The sequence below is a fragment of the Dipodomys merriami genome, unplaced genomic scaffold, assembly GCF_024711535.1.
Source record: "Dipodomys merriami isolate MVZ:Mamm:240054 unplaced genomic scaffold, mDipMer1.0.p SCAF_2972, whole genome shotgun sequence".
In the NCBI taxonomy this organism is placed as follows: Eukaryota; Metazoa; Chordata; class Mammalia; order Rodentia; family Heteromyidae; genus Dipodomys; species Dipodomys merriami.
The window spans coordinates 6,152-27,754 of record NW_027204462.1 but is presented as its reverse complement, the minus strand read 5'-3'; the positions used below and the strand labels follow the sequence as shown (position 1 = coordinate 27,754).

General features: G+C 44.1%; 1 long non-coding RNA gene across 1 annotated transcript; it reads right to left on the bottom strand.

The window, feature by feature from the left end:
- Positions 1-5,889: 5,889 nt before the first annotated feature.
- Positions 5,890-20,969, bottom strand: LOC138839199 (uncharacterized). Its single transcript, XR_011375905.1, has 4 exons — positions 20,894-20,969; positions 15,233-15,337; positions 6,892-7,039; positions 5,890-6,013 (listed from the first exon to the last, which is right to left on the bottom strand). It is a non-coding gene; the product is annotated as an uncharacterized lncRNA (long non-coding RNA).
- Positions 20,970-21,603: the final 634 nt, after the last annotated feature.

Below are 21,603 nucleotides of genomic sequence, written 5' to 3'. Positions count from 1 at the left end.
CGGGAGACTAAGATTTGAGGATCACAATTGCACGCTAGTCAGGGCAAGAGAGTCCTTAAGATTCTTAACTTTAATGAACTATGTGGAAAAAGTCAGAAGTGGAACTGTAGCTCAAGTGGTAGAGTGCTAACCTTGGGCAAAATGAAGCCCAGAGAGAGCACCCAGGATTGGCACCAAAAAAAAAAAAAAAGGAGGAGGAGGGGGAAGAGGAGGAGGGGTAGAAGGGAGGAAGAGAGGAAGAGAAGGAGGGATGGAAGAGGAAGGAAGGAAGGAAGGAAGGAAGGAAGGAAGGAAGGAAGGAAGGAAGGAAGGAAGGAAGGAAGGTAGAGAAAAAGAGAGAAAGACTGAGGTGCAGTGAGAACTGCTGGCCCTAGACAACTGGGGTGAAACTAGAAGTCCTGGATGACAGCCTGTGCAATATTTCATGGCCAAGACAGTAGTGCTGGTGCCATCCAAGGAATACTAGAGTGACAGCCACATATGCCCACCAGAATCCCCTGAAGATTCACTGTGGATTTGATATGAAAAGCCTTCTCTCAAGTTCTCCAAACCTTTTCAAAGACCACATTTAGTCCATCTAGACATACCAGATATGAAGAAGTTGTCATTCTGTGACAAAGTAGAGGGACAAAAATCAAACTTGCAAATACTCACTCATTTGTTTGTAGAAAACAGAAATGTCTGCTGGAAGTGATTTTGAATGAATATGTTATACCACTGCTGGACATGTCAGCCAGAGCAACATTCCTGTTTGCTCTGTGGGCTAGAGGATGAGGAAAAGAATACCTTGTGAAGGAACAGGAGGGGCCATGCCACTCATGGAGGGGGGAAGATTTGAGAGAAAGAGTGAGAGAGAGAGAGAGAGAGAGAGAGATTTTTACACTTTTTTTCAAAGGTAGATTAATTAAATTAAAAATCTTACTACCTATGAATTTTATGGTTATGCGCAAATCACTTACTGCTTCTGATATCAAATGTGTATAGCAACGGTATGCTTTTTATGGAGTCATAGGTAAAATTAGTGCTCAGAGCGATATGTATTAGTATGAGAAGAAATATGTTTGATCTTTGTCCTTGATTCCTGGAACAGAGTTCCTAAAAATCTCAGAATTTCCTGAGTGATATGAATGTCTTTTTATTTATAATGAATTTATTTCAACAACACCTGAATTTATGCTAGTGCAATTGCTTAGAGTAGAAACCCTAGATAGCTAAGTGATTAAAAAAACATTGGGGGATTGAAATCTTTAGCCTTTACCCACCAACCTCCAGGAAATGGAGAGTAGAAAACAACACCATTCCATGCCCTTCCCTATCCCTTTAATCTAATTGTTCCTGAGCAATCATATGATCAGTATTGCATTGAATGTGGGATTCCTAGATGATGGGAGCTAGAGAATAATTGCTTGGTGTATGTAGAATAAGACAGGACTAGGGAAAACTTTACATCAGGTCAAAATGTATTATTTTTTTTTGAAAGTATAACCTTTTCGTTTGTGTGGTTCCCAGCCTGGAAAGTAGTAAAGATGTGTTCACTGTAGTTATTATTGGAAAAGTGGTTGCCACAAACACTGTCAAATGTTAAAGAAATTAAAAACTACACTTTGTGAAAATATCTACTCAGAATACAGCAGAAACACTCTTGTAGTTGTGCTTATACACTTCAAAGCAGAACACGACACTATTTAATAAATTAAATTAATGTAGACAGTTAATCGGCCTAAAAAATCCAGGTCGAATTTAGACCTGCATTGGATCTTGTAATATCCAAATATCTGTATCAGCTCTCCATGCTACCCACTTGGCCTGAATATTTCTAATTAAATAATTATTTGAAAACAAAAACAAATATGCAATAACAAAGTATTCCATTTATGGCTCTTCATATACTGTGGTCAATCTTAGTTTAAACAGCCTTCTCTACCTGGGTCCTGTTGTGTGTGTGTGTGTGTGTGTGTGTGTGTGTGTGTGTGTGTGTGTGTGTGTGTGTGTGTAGTTTAAACAGCCTTCTCTACCTGGAACCTCGTGTGTTGTGTGTGTGTGTGTGTGTGTGTGTGTGTGTGTGTGTGTGTGTGTGTGTGTGTTACCAGGGCTTGAACTTATGGCCTACACACTATCCTTTAGCTTTTTTTTTCCCCAACCCTGGGCTTAATCTCTGGGCTTGGTGCTGTCCCTGAGCCTCTTTGTGCTCAAGCCTAGCACTCTACCACTTGAGCCACAGTGCAACTTCCAGCTTTTTCTGAGTAGCTTATTGGCAATAAGAGTCTTCTGAACTTTCCTGAATGGGCTGGCTTTGAACACCTATCCTTAGCTCTCAGCCTCCTGAGTAGCTAGAATTACATGTGTGAGCCACGAGTGTCCAACCTACAAATATCAGTTGTAATTTATAAAGATGAGAGTATACACAAACATTAGATTATAATATATGCATTCCATAAATTCAGTAATGAGGAAATACATTGCATGAATGCCACTGAATAAAGTAGAGTGAGGCTTAGCTATCTGTCTTGGAAGTACCCTAAACATTGTCCAAGAGAACAGAAATCCTAGCCCATTGGCTCTAATTAGAACATGGAATCTGTATCCAAAAGAAGAGCTTGTCTCTAGGCTTTTCTGGTTCCAAAAGGCTCTGTTAACTCCATAATAGTTATTAATACAATTCTTGGAGACTCCCAGGACACAGAAAGACAATGTATTGTTAGATCTGATAAATCTAATAAACTGGCCACTTCACAATATGTAAGGCTTTTTAAACTGCCAGTAGTGTAATTTACAAACTTTTTGGTTTGCCAGTTCTAGGACTTGAACTCAGAGCCACCCCCATTCTTGCGAACCTTTTTGTTCAAGGCTAATGCTCTACCATTTGAGCCATATCTCCACTTCTGGCTTTGTAGCCATAATTATAGTAGCTGGAATTACAAACATAAGCCACTTGCACCCAACTAAATATTCCAAACCTTTTCAAAATGTAATCTTCAGAATTGAGGTATTTCATGAAGCAAGGAGGCTTTCCAACTATGGTTCTTTTAAAATGACCAGCTTAAAAAAATAATTTGAAAAATGACCAACTTTTATGTTCTAGATATTCTCATAGAAAGAGATTGGTATTACAAAAGATCATTTTCAAGTTTCAAATGGGGTTACAAAGGAGACAGTAATAAAATAGTCAAGATCAAAATTTTGCCATACAATAAAAAGTATCCAAAACCTAGAGGTCAAATTGGGAGCTAAGTTTCTTCATTATCCTGTTCAAAAACCGGTTCTTCCTTATTTCCAAATTGGCTTCCATTAACTAAATTTATCCTTTAATAAGGTAAACTTATTCTTTAGTAAGGTATAACAACTTGAAAAGGATTTTTTTTTCTATTTAAATGTTCACTTCAAAGATAAAACTGAGGCCGGGCGCCGGTGGCTCACGCCTGTAATCCTAGTACTTAGGAGGCTGTGATCTGAGGATTGTGATTCAAAGCCAGCCTGGGTAGGAAAGTCCGTGAAACTCTTATCTCCAACAAATCACCAGAAAACCAGAAGTGGTGCCCTTAGCTCAAGTGGTAGAGCCTTGAGCTGAAGAGCTGAGGGACAGCGCTCAGGCCCAGAGATCATGATCGACAAAAAATAAATAAATAAAGCTGAGCACAAAACTATAATGCATAAGCAGAGCAATATATAATGTCATCTATTTTGGGACCAATGGAAGCATTAAACTGAGAAATATTCTCAGAGAAAATAGTGGATTAAAAGTTAAAAGTGTACTCTATAATCCTGAACGCTGATGGTCACTAACTACAAAACTCTGGGCAAACACTACTTCTCTTTAAAACTACAGTAATGTATGATCAGATTGGATCAGACTGAAAAGTTCCTTTGATTCTAAAACTTTTTTTTCACCAATCTTTTTTACTTTCTCTCTTCTCTTTTCCCTTTCTTTTTTCTTTGCCAGTCCTGGAGCTTGAATTCAGGACCAGGGCACTGTCCCTGAGACTCTTTGTGCTCAAGACTAATGCTCTATACCATTTGAGCCACAGGGCAATTTCTGGCTTTTTCTAAGTAACTTGTTGGAGATAAGAGTCTCATGAACTTTCCTGCCTGAGTTGGCTGAGAACCACGATGTTCAGGACTTAGCTTCCTGACTAGTTAGGATTAAAGGTTGGAGCCACCTATGCCAGGCTTCCTTTCTCCCTTCTTTTCTTCATTCCTTTCTTTTCATTCTTTCATTTTTTTACTTTGGCTAATCTCCAAATCCTGGACACAAATGACATTCCTAACTCATTCTCTCAAGTAGCTACTATTTCTACTGCCTAGAATGCTCTTCCCCAGACACCCAGCTGCTCACTCCCACATACTGTCCCATCCTCACCCCCCCACCAAAAAGGTCTACTTTATGATACCCTGCTCAAAAATACAACCTTATGCACATGCATGCACACACACACAAGCATACAAACACACAGTATTCCCACTACTCATCCTACTCATTCTTTCTTCCTTACATCTTCCTTCTGATGTATTCTGTTTATTACTTTTGTAAATCTGGGTAATGTCATTCTCCATGCTTGAGTTAAAACTCACAAGGAGAGATACTTTTGTGCTATTCCCAGCATTGTGTAAGTCTTCAGCATGATGTCTCTCACCCTGTGGTCACTCAGTAAATATCCATTGAATGAAGGCCTACTGATTCCCTCACACACTTATTTGACAAGTATCTTGCTGCACATGGTCAAAGCTCTTTCCCACTACTTTCTCAAGATTCCCCTCCACAGCCCTTCTCACCCTTGCCTCATGGTCTCCTCACCTGTGTTTCCTTATCCTTTGCCTGAAGCCTTTTGTGCCTCAATCTCACACATGGAGATGGAATGCACACACCAGCTCCCCTGCTCCTCCTCTGGGAAGCCTTTCCATCCCACATTGGCTCCTCCCTCTTCAGTTCTTCCAAGTCTTTCCTCCAGCCCTGATCCAGTCCTGCTGGCTAGAAGCCTTCATAATGGTCTGTGTGATATTCTGGCTAAGCGGTGGTAGCCTCATTCTCTGGGCCAACTTTTGGTCCTGTCTCCTTCACCTGCTGAGCCAAATGAACTGCAGCTGTTCCATAAAGGTGTTCTAGCATGCCTGTGCATCAGACCATCCATTGAAAAGTCAAAGGTAGACCTGAGTTTTGGACAGAAAACTCATCTTGCCCCTTAAGACAAGGCTGGCATGGAATCATAAAATGACTTGCCTCCTGCTTGGCATACTGCCCCTTTCCCCAATCTCCACAATGCAACCCAACACTGAAATCACAGCGGCAATGAGGCACACTCTCTACTGCACTAGGAATACAAGACACTAGCCTCATAAGCCAAACCCACAGATGTGAATTGAAGTCCACTCCCTCACTCTGAGCCTCAGCTGCACTTATTGGGGCAGCAAGGCCTTGTCTCCTGGAAGTCTCTACATCACTAAGAGGAGATCATTTCTGACACATCTAGCTCTGCATTGAGAGCTGAACTTGAAGGAAGAAAAGAGCACATTTTCCTTCCTAATTCCCTCTCGACGTGCACATCAGGTTGGGTTTGAAGGAGGCTGATTTCCAGAGGAATTCCTGAGCAGCCATCTGCTTGTGTGCTTCTGAGACATCTTGGTAAAGATAGAAGGAAGCTGCTATTCAATCATGCTGTTTCACTAGGAAATGGGGGTGCACATGTCCTTGAGTGTGCACATGTTCTGATATTCTAAGGGTGTTGATAGTTGATACACTTACACTATACATGTCCTCTCCCTGTCCATTCTGCACAGCAGACTAACACCACCTAACTTCCACACCCATTTTTAATGTGTCACTGACAAAGCTGTGTGTCAGTGACAGATAAGTACACAAATCCCTTTCATAACAACAGAGACACCAACCTGTGCCACAGGAGATGAGCAAAGTCAAGTGCATTGCCTGATGCTGGAGGCTCTGTAATCCTAACTATCCTAGAAGCTGATACCTGGATTGCAGTTACAGCCAGTCTGAGAAGACTCCATCTTCAATTAACTAGAAAAATACAGACATGGAGGTGTGACTCAAGTGAAGATCACCAGGCATGAACATGCAAATTGAAAGAGAGAAAGAAAAAGAAAGACTGAGACAGAGAAATGGACAGAGTTAGAGACAGATTTAAGAACAGGAAGAAAAAGTGAGGTAAGAAAAGAGGAAGATGAGGGGAAGGAAAAGTAGACTAAGAGACAGTATGAGGTAGAGGAAGAGGAGGAATGAGAGATGGTAGAGAGGGGGAAAGGTGGGGAAAGATGAAAGAGAAAATTGAGGGAAAAGGAAACAGAAAGAGAATTAAGGAAAAAAGCACTGAGATAAAGCCTTGGTACCAGCACACACTCACAAACACATACACACAACCAAGAAACAAAAGGAAAAAAATATAAGGCATGGAAACATCATGGAATTTAACATTACTTCCCTCCCCACGTACCCTCTTCACTGAACACTGGACCATGAGTAGTTCAGGATTCCTCAGCTCCCTTCATGACCTTCCGCCTCTCAGTTCTCCTCCAGCATTAATGTTAACCCTGTCATTCACCAGGTGCCTATCCTTTACCCTCTTTAGGCCTCACTGCTTCTATCATCAGAATCCCACCACATTCTTTGAGGAGCTCCCCAAATAATCCTGAACTGCACTTGTCCACCAGGAGACCCAGCCCTCCTCTTGCTACAAATATCATCAGTCAGCTCTGCAGGCTCAGCCTCCTGACCCCAGTGTCCACAGAGCAAAATCCAGCTGTGCCCAAGTCCTTCCCATCACACACTTGTCACCCAAGACAGCATCAGCCCTCAGCACTTCCTCTGTGTGAAAATCTAATGGCCCTGGATGAACCAACACAAATAACCCAGTGGTGGAGGGTCACATCCTATCTTACTGAATCGCCACTCATGTCCAGAAGTAGTCATCCCAGGCAGGGTCCATCCTCAGACCAAGTCCACAGAGGCCTGTTCCATCCACAGGCACCACTATACCTCCATGTTCTCTTAGGTCTCCTGCTCTTTCAGAGGTTTCTCCAGCTCTCACTGAAAGGAAGAGGAAATATTTTAATTAATATACTTTGTGATTCCAAAAATAGGCTGTACATGTTCACAGTGGTCTCATATGTGAAACTCAGCACTCACAACACTCTGTTTACTTGAGGAGAAAAATTGGGCTAACAGAGGAAGTTGCAATAATGACTTCAGGGTGTATGCATTAGGGTCTTTCAAATATATGTTTTATCTTTTACCACTGTGAGCCAATAAGTGTGAAATCGGGTCCTCCTGGATGATGGATGTTGGGATACTGATGAGTGGAGGATTATAGCGAAAACAAACACAGAAGAAACTGCATTGAAATGGAGGAAAGTGGGGCAGAAAACCACTGACATGGTACATGGAGACAGGTCCCTCTTCTTTCCCAATGAAGACTTGCACTTATGCTCCAACCTAACCAGTATAACGAGTGTGCTCAAGAAAAGTTGGACCCAGTCATCTAGAGCCCACAGTAGGAGAAGCAGAGTCCAGGATGCCTCCTGACCCTCAGATCTATGGGCTTCAGCTCAAATGTAAAAAAAAACAAATAAGTATATAAACAGACAAGAAACATACATGGAAGGTAATGTGATTACCTGCTGTAGCATTTGGAACAAAAACACCTCAAAGGACAAAGGTAAAAGGTTGTCGGATGAAGTCACCATGTGATCAAGCTGCAACCCCTACCACCTCTGAAGGTAAAGATACCTTCAGGCTATTTTTCCACTTGTCTTTCAGCCTGGGAAGGCCAGCTCAGTGTCAGATTTACTTTGACCAGAAACTCGGCTGCAGAATCCTTTAGCACCAGGCACTTGGCCTGAGTGTGTTACACGGAGACTATGCCAGGTATGCTGGGCTCACAGCACTAGTCATGCCTCCTGAAATGAATGAACTAGTGTGTAAGGGACTGATAAATATTCACAAGAATCAAGTCTCTGTGAGAGCTTGGTGGACTCTACTACTACTCTTCCATGAGGCCTAGCGGACCATTGCCAAGGACACTGGGCACATGGGAGGATGCTGCTACTGGTACCTTGGAAACCATGTGGTAACCATGAGGACATCGACCAGAGACAGGGAGAGAGAGACAGACAGACAGACACAGAGACAGGGGGACAGAGAGACAGAAAGACACAGACAGAGAGACAGACAGATAGAGACAGAGCAATAGAGAGAGAATGGGCTGATCAGGCAAGTTTGAATCTCTTGGCAAGTATAAATTTAACAGACATAACAAAATTTCATGAAACCAAAAAACAAATTTGGAGCTAATCCCCAAATAATGTACCTATTAAATCTGATTTTTTAAAAGATGGTTTTACTGTAGCCCAAGCCTGCCTTGAACTCAAGACCCTTCTGCATTATCCTTCTAAATGCTGGGATTAAAGGTTTGCACTACCAGTCCATCATAAAAAGATCATCTCCCATCCTGAGCCTATCCAGGTGTACATCAAGGGTTGCACCTCTTAGAACATGCTTTTGTGACAGGAAATTCCAAAGGATTCATAGCTCTGGGTCAGATGCTACTACAACTCAGGAAATTACTAAGGTCTTAGGAGCTCTGATTGAGCACCCAGGGTCAATGACCAAGTAGTAGAACTAAAGATCGTACTACCACCCCTGTTACTCCGGAAAGCATGAGTGTTTTTGGATTTCTATGTCAGGAACCATGGAAAAATGCCAAATACATTATTTTACAACATCACAGGCAATCACAGGAGATTGTTTACAAACAGAATAAATGACTCAGTAAGTCATCCTATCAAGGGTAATGGGTTTCTTGGTAGTTACAAATATGGAAAAGAAAAAAAATCCTGGAAGAATATTTGGGGTGAGATTGCAATTGGAGGTGTCAGTGTGAACTCATGATTTTGAGTATACATAGATTGGTGTACCAATAAGAAGTTGAGAAACTCAGGAGGTTAAGAGCTTGAACACTGAAGTTTGAGACTAGTCCAGGCAGGAAAGTTTATTAGACTTCACCTCCAAACCAACCAGCAAAAAGCAGGGCTTAAAGGGTGGCTCAATTACTAGGAAACAAGCGAAGCAAGCAAGAGGCACTGAGTTTACATTTCTGTACTACTAAAAGAAATTAATATAAATTTAAATGTGTGTATGTGTAAATATACATGTATGTAGTTGTATATATCAATGCACACCCACATACATGCATACATGTATTTTGTATATTAATTTTATATATTTTCCAGTTGTCTTCTCCAAAAGGGCCTAGGAACAATAATATCTCAAAAGAAAAGATGTTGGTTTCTAAATGCCAACCAGCCACAGCTCCTGGGATAATAGTTTATTCAAAGGCCAGAGCATGGAAGGTACTAAATAAACATCAATCTTGAGTATTAGTGAAGAACAAAAGAACTTATGAGGGCTTAGGGGTAGAGTGCTTGCCTAGCATCCATGAAGCCCTGGGTTCTTCAATGCATAAAGAGGAAAAGCTGGAAGTGGCACTGTGGCTCAAGAGGTAAAGTGCTAGCCTTAAGCAAAAGAAGCTCAAGGATAGTGCCCCCAGGCCCTGAGTTCAAGCCCCAGGATTGGCAAAAAAAATTAAATTAAAGCACTAATAAAAGTCTTTTAGAAGGAGCTCCCACTGGCCAAGTCTGGAACCATTTGCACATCAAAACCATGACAGGAGTGGAATTACAACCCAATGCATTCAACAGGAATCCCTTAGCCAGTTCAGATATGAATAAATATGTAAATACATAAGTAAACTGTCAGTGGTGTGAGGAATGGTATATTTCCACAGCCTTATGTGTTTTCCCACACATCACTCAGTCACAAAGGGAGAGGAGAATTTTTACAGTAGAAAAACAGGCAAATTTGGCTATCTTCAAGTGATCAAAATTACCGACTTCAGGGGCTGGGAAGGTGGCTCAGTGGTAGAGCGCTTGCCTTGCATGCTCAAGGCCCTGGGTTCGATTCCTCAGCACCACATAAGAAAAAGCCGGAAGTGGCACTGTGGCTCAAGTGGTAGAGTGCTAGCCTTAAGCTGAAGAGCTGAGGGACAGCACCCAGGCCCAGAGTTCAGGCTCCACGACTGGACCCCCCCCAAAAAAAATTACCTACTTCACTGCTGGGACAAACTGATGTCCCCAGCCACCTGGTGGGATGCAGTGGGAGGCACACAGTGTCACTTCATGACAGCTTTTCAACCATGCAAGACCCAAGTCAACTCATGATAAAACTTCAGACAAGACTAAGTAGAAAAACAATCGATAAAATAGAAGTGGCATATAATTTTGAAAACAGTCAAGAAAATCTTGAAAAATTTTCAAGATTGAAGAAGACGGCAGAGCCAGGACCAGTGAAGGCCATCTTGACTTCTGGACAGGATCTTTTCACTATCAAAACTATATCATGAGCCAGGCATTGGTGGTTCACGCCGGTAATCCTAACTACTCAGAAAGCAGAGATCTGAGGATCATGGTTCAAAGCCAGCACAGGCAGGAATGTCCATGAGAATCTTATCTTTAATAAACTACCAGAGAACCAGAAGTGGTACAATGGCTCAAGTGGAGAGCCCTCGCCTTGAGGAAAAAGAGTTCAGGGACAGAGTCTAGGGTATACAACTGACAAGTAAACAAACAAACAAACAAAACCCCATAATTTGAGCTGGGCTACTCAGGAGACTGAGATCTGAGGATCATAGTTCAAAGACAGCCTGGACAGGAAAGTCCTTACCACTCAATAAACAGCCAGTATCACACTCATCTCCAAACTAGGCAAAGATCCAACAAAAAAAGAGAACTACAAAATAATCTCTTTGATGACCACATATACAAAGCTACTCAATAAAATTTAAGTCAAGTTTGTAGAGACCATAAACCTTATAGACCATGATAATGACAATGCGCCTCATGAAGGTTAAAAAGTGTTTGTGACTTTAAGTATCTCTATCCCACAATACTGTGGATTTTATGAAATGTATGTAATCACTTAATCTCAATTAAAAAATTAAAAACTTGAAAAAAAAGGTGTTAAAATGTTTGACAAATAATGACCTCATGGGCTGGGAAAGTGGCTCAGTGGTAGAGCGCTTGCCCTGCATGCTCAAGGCCCTGGGTTCGACTCCTCAGCACCACATAAGCAGAAAGAAAAAAGCTGGAAGTGGCACTGTGGCTCAAGTGGTAGAGCACTAGCCTTGAGCTGAAGAGCTGAGGGACAGCGTCGAGGCCCAGAGTTCAGGCCCCACGAACGGACCAAAATTAATTTAAAAAATTAAAAAAAAAAAAAAGAAATGAACTCATTACCTTACTCATGTAACTCTAACTCCTCTGTATAGCCTCTTTACAATAAAAGTTAAAAAAAATAAGTGAAGGGACAGAGTTCACACTTTGAGTTCAAACCACAACATTGACTAACACACACACAGAAAATCCTGGTGCAGGAAAACAGCATAGATATGGTAGAATAGAAGTAGTGATGGGCTAGGAATGTGGCTTAGTGGTAGAGTGCTTGCCTAGCCTGCATGAAGCTCTGGATTCAACTCTTCAGTACCACATCAACAGTAAAAGCTGGAAGTGGCACTGTGGCTCAAGAGGTAGAGTGCTAGCCTTAAGCAAAAGAAGCTCAGTGACATTGCTCAAGCCATGAGTTCAAACCCCAGGAAGAAGAAGAAGGAGGAGGAGGAGGAGGAGGAGGAGCAGGAGGAGGATGAGGAGGAGGACGAGGAGGACGAGGAGGACGAGGAGGACGAGGAGGACGAGGAGGAGGAGGGTGGTAATAAAACTCGTTCCCCCACCCTGCCCCCTCTCACTGAGTAGGTTGAAACCAACTAGTTTTTCATGGCATTGGCAGACTTGTATATTCAGAATAAAGTGAGACTTCTGATGGAATGCCTGGAAAGGAAAATACCACCTCTAAGAAATTTTCAGGGATGTTTCCAGTGGCAGTTTAGGCTGTGATCAGATTCTAGAAAAATTGCGCTTAAAACTCAAACTTTCTATCACCAATAGAATAATGTTTTCATTCATTCAGTACAGTGTTTAGGATAACTACAAATTGCTAGAAATTTTCTCAAGAAATACCAAAGCCACTTAGGGCCAAAGCTTTTACATTCTAGCAAATAGCTACAAGAAAGGGGATGCTAGTGAATGGGAATGCTAGCTAGTGCTTTGGAAAATTGAGAGAGGACCTAATAATTAGATTTAGGTGACTTTGAAGAAAGGCACAAAAAAGAAGAGGAGAATGTTGCATGAGAGAAAGAGGAATGTGGAATGTTGAATGGAAGTGTGACGGAAAAGCACTCCTGTGTTGCAGTTCATGTGCAGGAGGTCAGGATTGAACCAAAAGTTCACCTCTGGCTGGGTTCTGGTGGCCCACATCTGAAATCTTAGCGACTCAGGAGGATGAGCTCTGAGGACCTGGTTCAAAGCCAGCCCTGGCAGGAAAGTGAGACATTTCTAATTAACCATCAGAAAACCAAGTGGAACTGTGGCTCTAAGTGGTGGAGTTCTAGCCTTTTGTGAACAAACAGTCTTAGAAAGATTCATGAACAGGAAGAGAGAAAGAGAGGTAATGGAAAGGAGAGAGGAGAGGAAGATGAGAAAAAGGGGAAGTAGAGGAGGAGATGGTATAGGTTAGAAGAGGAGGGAAGAGAGATGATGGGGGGAAAGGAGGAAAAAGGGGAGAGAGTGAAGTGAAAGAAACAGAAAGAGAATAAGAAAAATTACACAGACATCAAGCCCCAGCTCTAGCACGTACTCACATACACACACACAAACAAAGAAAAAGGGAAAATAGTGAAATCAAGAGTACTTCTCTTCCACCCATCCTCTTCACTGAACACTGGTCCACATGGAATTTAAGATTCTTCAGCTCTCTTCATAACCTGGATCTCATCATTTCTCCTTTATTATTGCTGTCTACCCTATCATTCACCATGTACCCATCTTTGCCCTCTTGTGGCCCTCATTGCTTCGTTCACTAGAATCCCATCCATTCTTTGAGGGAATCACTGCTACTCAAATTTCCCTGAGCTGGATCAATGACAGCCCAGCCTTCCTCATGCTGAAAATCGCATCAGTCTGCTCTACAGTCTCAGCCTGCTATTCCCAGTGTACACATAGCAAAGGCCAGGTCTGCCCAATTCCTCCCCGTCATATGCTTGTCACCTAAAGGCAGCATCAGTCTCCACATAGCCTCTCTGGGCAAAGCTAATGTCCTGCCTAAACCAACACAAATATCGCAGTGGTGAAGGCTCATATCTAATCTTCCTGAATTTCTGTTCATGTGGGAATACAGTTAGCCCAGGCAGGATGTGTCTATAGGCAGAGTCCATCCAGGCCCCGTCCATCCACAGGTACCACTATATCTCCATGCCTTCTCAGGTCTCCTTTTCCTTCATATATTTCACCATGTTTAGCTGAAACAAAGGGGTTATATTTTAACGTATACACTTTGTGATTCCAAAAATGCACTCTTGGTGTTCAGAATGATTGACTATTGAACATCAGCTCCCCCAGCACAGTGGTTCACCCAGCATAAAAATTAGGGTATACTCTTCCATGAGGCCAATAGTCTTTCCCTTGGAACTGCCAAGGGAAAGCACCATACCCAAAGCCTGGTGCTCTGGGGAAAGGGTGTCAGCTGGCGGCCACTCTGGGGACTCATTGTGTCTCTACCAAGATAAGCTAACACTCAGTGCTGATCCACTTGTACAGTGCACATGTCCCTCCCTCCCTGTCAATTTGTTTACCAGCCCACCACCCCCTTTCTCCCACAACCATTTCTGAGGTCTCACTCACACAGCTGTGCCTCACATAAGCACACAAATCCCTTTCATAACAACACAGAAAACAAGGTATGCCACAGCAGACTAACAAAGTCAAATGCACTGCCTGATGCTGGAGGAGCTGCCTGTCATCCTAACTATCCCAGCAGCCTGTCTGGGAACACTCCATCTTCACTTAACTAGAAAAATGCAGGCCGGGAGCTATCATGTAATGGTAGTGTAATAAACAGCATGGCCAAAGGCATCCTCCTCCCCCCCACATGCTGAGCTCATTGTTCCCCTGGGCCTAGCTGTAGGGGGGGGTCAAGAAGGGATGGAACAGTGGGCTTCGTGGGGGCAGGGCAATTAGTGGAGGTTGAAACTTTTATAGCTGTTGGAGTGGGGGAGGGGCCCAGCCTATATATAGGCTGTCTGTTCTGAGGAGTAGGGGCTGGGGAGAGACAGACAGCAAGAGGCTCCATCCAGAGCAGAGCAGAGCAGAGCAGAGCAGAGCAGAGCAGAGCAGGGACACCCTGTGAAGAGCTCTGAGGCCTGAGGATAGGCCACTGGAGAGGCAAGCAGAGGAGGAAGGAAGCAAAAGGCAAAGCCTTCCCCTTTGGAGGTTTGCAGACTATTTGGAGGTTTGCAAGTCTGGAGGTGTAACTCAAATGATAGTAAACAAGACATGACCATGCCAGCTGAAAAGGAGAAAGCGTGAAAGAGGGAGGAAAAACCAGAGAGAGTCAGAGTCAAATTCATGAGCAGGAAGTGAAGGAGAGAGAATGGAAGTGTGCATGAAAGGAACAAGAAGTGGGATAGGGGAAATAGAATAGTAGAAGTTATGGGAGAAAGAAAAGGGAAGAAGATGGTAGAGGAGGGAATGTGGGAAAAGGGAAGATAGGAAGGAGAAAAAAAGGAAACAGAATAAGAAAACAGCACTGAGGTCAAGCGTCCAAGTACCAGCATAAGCATACACACAAAAAGAAAAAGGGGAAAAAAGCATGGAGGAATCATGGAAATCAAAAGTACTTCCTTCCACCTACCCTCTTCACTGACCACTGGTCCATGTGGAATTCAGTATTCCTCAGCTCCTTTCATAACCTAGCTCCTGTCATTTCTCATTTAGGTTTAGTGTGCATCCTGTCATTTACCAGGTACTCATCTTTGTCCTCTTGTGGCCCTCAGTGCTTCTCTTACCAGAATCCCATCTCATTCTGCACCCCAAATAGCCCTGACCTGGACTCCTCATCCACCAGGAGGCCCAAGCCCAGCTCTAGCTGCAAATTTCAAGTCTTCTCTTCAGGTTCAGCCTCCTGATCCCAGTGCACACATAGCAAAGGCCTAACTCCTCCATTACACACTTGTCACCAAAGGCAGCATCAGCCTCAGCAACTGCCTCTGTGTGCAGATCTAATGTCCCTGGCTGAATCAACACTAATAGCCCAGGGGTGGAGGATCACATCCAATCTTACCCAACTTCTGCTCATGTACAGATGCACTCATCCCAGGCAGGGTCCATCCAATATCTTCATGCTTTCTTAGGCTTCTTGCTCCTTCACAGATTTCTCCACCTCTAGCTGAGAGGAAGGAAAAGTATTTTAATTCATACATTTATGTGATTCAAATTTGGTGGGGGGGGAGGATTGGGAATGAGGGTGGGGGGAGGATGGAAGGGATGGGGAGGGGAAACAAAGGAGGAGGCTACAATGCTTGATAAGAAATGTACTCATCTTGCCCATGTAATTGTAAAACCTCTGTACAGTATTTTCCCAATAAAAATTTTAAAAATAAATAAATAAAAAGAAAAAAATGAGCTCTGGATGTTCAGAATTCTGCTCACCAGCACTCTGATACCCTAAGAACAAAAACAGGGCTCTGCTATTCTTCCATGAGGCTTAGAGCCTTCTCATGGGAACTGAAGGGGAGAGGAAGAACAATGCCCAAATTCTGGGTGTTAGCTGGGGGACTCTGGGAACTCACAGAATCTCTACCCAGATATGACATCACTCAGTGTTCAAACCCTTCAATTTTGCACCTACTTCTCAACCTGTGCATTTGGCATAGCAGCCTACCACACCTGTCCTTCCCCCAACCATTTTCAAGGTGTTCCTCACACACCTGTCCCTCAGATAACTACACATCAGAGAAGCCATCCTGTGCTACACCAGTTTAACAAGATCAAAAGCATTGCTGATGGTGGTGGATCATGCCTGTAATCCTAACTCTTCCAGAAGCTAACACCCCGAAGATCACAGTTAAAGCCAACCTGGGCAGACTTCATCTTCAATTAACTAGAAAAATCCTGGCTTGGAGGTGTGACTCAAGTGGTACAGCACTGGTTATGAACATTCAAACTCAAAGAGAAGATCTAGAGAGGTGTAGGGAGCCGAGGCGAGACTCCGCCCACTCCCTTGCAGCTTTGAGGTAACCACCCCAGACGGTGCTTGGCGGGATGTCTGGGCTGTGCGCGTGCGCGAGCCAGGTAGAGTCCCCAGCCAATCCCATGACACCTGGTGACGGTGAAAGGCAGGCGACCAACAATAGAAAGACCCGCGTTCCGATTCTCCTATATAAGCGGCTGTGTTTCGGGTGCACGCTCTCTCGCGCCCAAGCTCTCCTACAACTAAAAGGCTCTCCAATAAAGCATGATCTGAGAAGACTCCTGGTGTGGTGGTCGTTTTTCCTCGCTGGTCGAGTAGACGGTCGCTACAACTGGTGCTGAAACCCGGGAACGAACCTGGGACGGGACCCGCGCGAGAGGCCGAATTGGAGCCAGAACTCAACACGCAGAGAGGAGACATCGGTAAATATCCCCCGGTATGCTGTTCACTGTAGATTTAGATATTTATTGGTTGCTTGCATTGCTTCTTCCCTTGTGGCTTGTCTTTTTGATGGTGCGCACTTGCCTCGACCAGGGAGGGTTTGATTTAATCCAGGAAGGATGCAAAGTACTAACACGGCATCAGGATAGTCTATCAGAGTCAGCATACAGTAAGGGGGAGGAAAATAGGCCTAAAAGAAAAAGGGAAAAAAGACAAAAGGATCCTAAAGAATTAAAGCAAGAGGGGCTGCAGCCCTCACAAAAGGAGAAGGGTTTCAGAGAGGAGGAGGTCTCAAGGAGATCCCCGTGCCCTTCTTTAAAAGCAAACCGGTTCTCAGCCCTACATGTGGAAGGGCGGGACCAAGAATATAGTAATCTTGTGAGTGACTCAGAGGAAGAAATGTTAGAGGAGGAGGGAGAGCAGCTCGATCCAGCTGATAGTGAAGAGTTAGAAGAGGCTGCGGTGTAGCACGAGGCAGACAGATATGGAGGGTGGCGCCCCCTAGGGGTGGGAGTACTGCAGCAGCCAGGAAGAGGAAACAGAGCTGGCCCTCACCCATAGGCCCCCCGGGCGTGCCCGCCGGCGGGGCGGAGTCACTTTATAAAAGGCTGGTCGCCGTTAGCGGCAGCCTTTCCAGTTTTTGAAAATCCCATTACTAATGAGAGAATTCTTGAGCCGGTTTCCTACTTCCAGCTTAAGGATTTAGTTGAGGCAGTCCGGACTTATGGAGTGACGGCCAATTATACCACTGCCTTGCTTCAAAGGCTAACTATTAATGCTATGATTCTGTGGGAGCAAAAACTGTTCAATATTTTCCTGAATTAGTGGCTAAACAGGCAATTTTGATCTGAGAAAAAAAATAAAAATAAAAAAAATAATAAATAAAAATAGAGGCAATTTTGGGTATAAAGTATTGTTTGATGCACTTTGCAAAAATTCCAGATAAATTAATTATTCCATACACCCGTGAGCAAGTTGAAATTTTAGCAGCCACAGTGGATATGTGGGCAATTCTTGTTTGCTCATTTCCAAATGTAATTGATAATCATTATCCTAAGCATCCTCTGCTTGCCATAGTTAACAAAAATTTAGTGTATTTTCCTGTTGTCACATCAAAGGAGCCCTTGGCTGATGCTCTAACCATCTTTACGGATGGATCAAAATCTGGACAAGGTGCCTTTTTTGTTCAAGGACACAAACAGCCGGTAGTCTTTAATTTTCGGCCGAATGTCCCACAGGCTGTTGAATGTTTAATTGTGCTTGAAGTTTTTAAAAGATTTGATCAACCTTTTAACTTATTTTCTGATTCATTATATGTTGTAAATGCCGTTGCTTCTCTTGAAGTTGCTGCTTCAGTTAAGCAGGCCAGTACAATTTCTAATGTTTTGTTACAGATTCAATCCCTTATCTTAAACAGAAAACATCCTTTTTTTTTTTTTTTTTTTTTTTTTTGGTCCGGTTGTGGGGCCTGAACTCTGGGCCTGAGCACTGTCCTTCAGCTCTTCAGCTCAAGGCTAGTGCCCTACCACTTGAGCCACAGCGCCACTTCCGGCTTTTTTCTTTTTGCTTATGTGGTGCTGAGGAATCGAACCCAGGGCCTCAGGCATGCAAGGCAAGCGCTCTACCACTGAGCCAACTTCCCAGCCCAGAAAACATCCTTTTTATATTGGACATATTCGCACCCACTCTATGCTGCCGGGCCCGATGGCAAAGTGTAATGATTTGGTGGACCAGGCAACTCGGGCTGTGGCTCTGGTTGCTGCTGATCCTGTAGAATTGGCAAAAGACTTTCATAGATTGTATCATGTACCTGCTAATACCCTTAGGAAAAGATATAATTTGTCCAGGCATGTGGCAAGAGATATTGTTAAAGCCTGTAAATCTTGTGTTACCTTTCTTCATTCTCCCCATGTGGGGGTAAACCCCAGGGGGTTGAGACCAAACGCCCTATGGCAAATGGATGTTACTCATCTGACGGAATTTGGTAAGTTGAAATATTTACATGTGTCTGTGGACACCTTTTCTGGTGTCATTCATGCCACACCTTTGGCAGGAGAAAAGGTGTCTCACGTCAGAATACACTGCTTAGAAGCTTGGGCAGCTTGGGGAAAGCCCCTTAGACTTAAGACGGATAATGGCCCTGCTTATACTTCCCATGGTTTTCGCGCCTTTTGCGCACAAATGCAGGTTGCCCACACCACCGGATTGCCCTACAATCCTCAAGGACAAGGTATAGTGGAAAGTGCTAATAGAAGCATAAAAGAAATGCTTCAAAAACAAAAAGGGGGAATTGCTGAGTCCGCGTCCCCCAGGGAAAGACTTTCTCTTGCGCTCTTTACCCTTAATTTTTTAATTCTAAATGACAACGATCAGTCTGCCGCAGATCGGCATATGACAAGAGACTCCATGGATACTAAAGACATGGTTATGTGGAAGGATGTTATTAATAATAAATGGTATGGACCGGATCCGGTAATAATGAGATCCAGGGGAGCTGTTTATGTTTTTCCACAGAGTCAAGAAGTACCTCACTGGGTGCCAACGAGACTGACCAGGCCGGTGGAGACTGCAACAGAACCCCCTCTTGAAGATGCAGCTGATCTTCCTGCTGTTAGCAACAGTGCTAATAGCAATCCCTGTGATAGCTAAACCGATGATGCTGTGGGCTGTTACAATTTACTGACTGGATTGCCTCTGCGGTGTCCTTTTCCAAAGAGCGGGTGGGAGTCGGAATGTTTTTAGCCTGCTGCTTGGGAGGATGCGTTGTCTGCCTATGGTTGGTCTGTCGCCTTCGAGCCCAAACCAGAAGGGACAAGGTTGTTATCTTGCAAGCATTAGCCGCTTTGGAGAGTGGATCCTCACCCCAGATTTGGCTGTCGGCCCTAAGAGGCAGTTAAGCCTTACCATTCTGCATAGCCTTAGCACCCCGAGGGATCAGGGGATCCCATTGCACCGGGACAGGTATGCAATTTGCAATTTGGGACAGGGTGCAAGGCAAGTGCACTGCACTTGAGGAGATGGTTCTCATCTCCTCAAGAAGAGCATGCTGGGTTGCAAGTGGGTTGATGCCCAAGATCCCACCTCTGCAAAAAAGGCATCGGACGGGCCTGGTCATCACTGGGGAAGGCGCGCCCCTCAGGCGAAGGCCAGTGCAAGGTCCTAATGTCTTAGACAGAGGCCCAACCTCTACTCTTACCTGTTGCCATAAAACAAAGAAGGGGGAACTGTAGGGAGCCGAGGCGAGACTCCGCCCACTCCCTTGCAGCTTTGAGGTAACCACCCCAGACGGTGCTTGGCGGGACGCCTGGGCTGTGCGCGTGCGCGAGCCAGGTAGAGTCCCCAGCCAATCCCATGACACCTGGTGACGGTGAAAGGCAGGCGACCAACAATAGAAAGACCCGCGTTCCGATTCTCCTATATAAGCGGCTGTGTTTCGGGTGCACGCTCTCTCGCGCCCAAGCTCTCCTACAACTAAAAGGCTCTCCAATAAAGCGTGATCTGAGAAGACTCCTGGTGTGGTGGTCGTTTTTCCTCGCTGGTCGAGTAGACGGTCGCTACAGAGAGGCAGGAAAGAAAAAGACAGATTTATGAGGACAGAGGAAGGGAGAAGGGAAGAGAAGATGAAGAGAAGAAGAAAGAGAATAGGAAAAGAGGAAGAAGAGGAAGAGATGAATAGTCTGGAGGGAAGTTACCTGGAAAAGGGGAGAGAGGAAATGGGGAGAAAGAAGAGAGAGAAAAGGAGACACAGAGAAAATCACCCAGTTCAAGTGCCAGTACCAGCACACACTCACAAATACATACCCACAACAAAAAGAAAGGAATGGAAAGGACTGAGAAAATAAGGAAAATAACACTATTTCCCTTCCCATCCACCCTCTTCACTGGAGACTGGTCCATGTGGAATTCAGGAGTCCTTAGCTTCATCTTCTCAGCTGTCTTTCAGCATCAGTGTCAACCTTGCCTATCAGGAAGGTGCCCATCCTTTGCCCTCTTTTGTTCTGCATTGCTTCTTCTCAATGGAATACATTCTCAACCTGTTAGCTGTGCTCTATTCCCCAAATAATCCTGAGCTGGATCATTGATCCAACAGAAGTCACAGCCCACCTTCTGCTGCAAATCTCATCAGCTGCTTTGCAGGCTCAGCCTCCTGACCCTTGTGCACACATAGCAAAATCAGGTGTGCCGAAATCCTCCCTATTACATGCTTGTCAGCTGAGGCAGCATCAGACAAAAGCACTTGCTATGTGGAAATCTAATGCCGCTGGAGAAGCGAACACAAATAACCCAGTGATGGATCATATCCAAACATACTGAATTTCTGCTCATGTCCCAATACAGTCATATCAAGCAGGGCCTATCCATAGGCAAAGTCCATCCAGGCCCCGTCCATCCACAGGCACCAATATATCTCCATGCTCTCTCATGTATCTTGCTGCTCCTTCCTAGGATTCTCCACCTGGTGCTGAAAGGAAGGGTAATGTTTTAATTCATAAAGTTTGTGGAGCTAAAACTGGGCTCTGGATGTTCAGAAGGTTCTAATATTTTAGACTCAGGTCTCCCAGTAATCTTTTTTCCCTAGGGGAACAAAATGTACTTTGCTATTTCTCATGAGGCCTAGAGACTTCAACAGAGAAAAGCCAAGAGAAAGGAAGCACTGTGCTGAAGCATGGTGCCCTGCAGAAGGGGTGACACCTGGGGGCCTCTGAGGGGACTCCCAGAATCTCTATCAAGATATCCCAATTCTCAGTGCAGACAGTCTTGAACAGTATACATGCCTTGCCTCTCTATTGATTGTACACACTATCCCACAACCCCCTTCAACATCCATTTGTAACTTGTCCCTCACACAGCTGTCCCCCAGACAAGTACACAAATCCCTTTTTCCACATTAGAAAAGCCAACCTGTGTCTCACCAGATGAACAAGGTCAAAAGTACTGCCATGTATGTATGGTTCTAGACGGAAATCCTAACTATTCCAGAACTTCACACCCAGAACAGAGTACTTAAAGCCAGCAAAAAC